This window comes from Schistocerca serialis, chromosome 1 (assembly GCF_023864345.2).
Source record: "Schistocerca serialis cubense isolate TAMUIC-IGC-003099 chromosome 1, iqSchSeri2.2, whole genome shotgun sequence".
NCBI classification, from domain to species: domain Eukaryota; kingdom Metazoa; phylum Arthropoda; class Insecta; order Orthoptera; family Acrididae; genus Schistocerca; species Schistocerca serialis.
Window position 1 is genome coordinate 1,184,486,735 of NC_064638.1, and position 1,630 is coordinate 1,184,488,364.

The 1,630-nt window shown below is 43.4% G+C and overlaps 1 non-coding gene across 1 annotated transcript; it reads left to right on the top strand.

Annotated features, from left to right (window-relative positions):
• Positions 1–1,108: 1,108 nt before the first annotated feature.
• Positions 1,109–1,183, top strand: Trnat-cgu (transfer RNA threonine (anticodon CGU)). Its single transcript has one exon. It is a non-coding gene; the product is annotated as a tRNA-Thr (tRNA).
• Positions 1,184–1,630: the final 447 nt, after the last annotated feature.

Here is a 1,630-nt window from a genome sequence, read left to right on the forward strand (position 1 = left end):
TGTATGGAAGTGAAACATGGACGATAAATAGTTTGGACAAGAAGAGAATAGAAGCTTTCGAAATGTGGTGCTACAGAAGAATGCTGAAGATTAGATGGGTAGATCACATAACTAATGAGGAGGTATTGAATAGGATTGGGGAGGAGAGAAGTTTGTGGCACAACTTGACCAGAAGAAGGGATCGGTTGGTAGGACATGTTCTGAGGCATCAAGGGATCACCAATTTAGTATTGGAGGGCAGCGTGGAGGGTAAAAATCGTAGAGGGAGACCAAGAGATGAATACACTAAGCAGATTCAGAAGGATGTAGGTTGCAGTAGGTACTGGGAGATGAAAAAGCTTGCACAGGATAGAGTAGCATGGAGAGCTGCATCAAACCAGTCCCAGGACTGAAGACCACAACAACAACAACAACTTCCCTAATCCGATGGGACCAACTGCGCAGGACTGAACTGGTTTCTTATCTTTAACTTCATTTGTGTGTCTGTTGTAATCCTAAAACATTGCAAGTGGTGTAATTACGAACACGCTGTCTGATAAAATGCGTCGCCAAAACTATCTGAAACTATGTATGACGGTAGTATCTGTTCCCGAAAGAACAGTTACCGTGGATGACCATGCAGCTTTGCTAGAAATGAAATGATGATTAAATGGACACCCTAGCTGCAAACAGGCGTTGATGTGCTTCATTGGGGACGTGTTGAAAATGTAAGCAGGAGATCCCGGGTTCGAGTCCCGGTCGGGGCACACATTTTCAACACGTCCCCGATGAAGTACATTAACGCCTGTTTGCAGCTAGGGTGTCCATTTAATCATCATTTCATTTCTAGCAAAGCTGCATGGTCATCCACGGTAACTGTTCTTTCGGGAACAGATACTACCGTCATACATAGCTAAAATATGGCTTCCCGGCCATTGACCTTCTTGTGCGAACGCACACGCTATGCCCGAACTCGTACGGGACTTGGTAGATTAATCTGCAACGAATAAAGAGTATTATGGGCAAACATCTATTAGGCGCATGAATGTAGTGGTGTGGACATGTTGGGGATGTGGATCTCACGGGGAGCGTGCAAGGGATAAGTCCCTGCAGACGCACTATCCTCTGTGCCTGCGGTGGCTCAGATGGATAGAGCGTCTGCCACGTAAGCAGGAGATCCCGGGTTCGAGTCCCGGTCGGGACACACATTTTCAACACGTCCCCAATGAAGTACATCAACGCCTGTTTGCAGCTAGGGTGTCCATTTAATCATCATTTCATATCTGAAACTGTATTTGAATTAACTTTTACCAAAATAATCGCAAGACCTAAAACTGTACATTAAATAAATTATCCTGTGGTGCTCAGTATTGTGCAGTTCAGTGAACAGTGCTACGGGGCGTGGCGTCGCAGTAAAAGACCTGCAGTTCCAACACTCAAAGCCAACAGAATAAAAACGCTACAAGATATTACCAAACTAATTTTTAAAGAATAAATAACCAAAACCTTTTCCTTAAAATGCCCTGTGAATTTGCGTAAGCAAACTGAATAAATGAAATTCTAAAAATTAAATAATACACACGATAATGAAACACTGCAGTGGGAAAATGAGACAGTCTGCACAAGAAATAAAATCTGAACGAAACTTTAC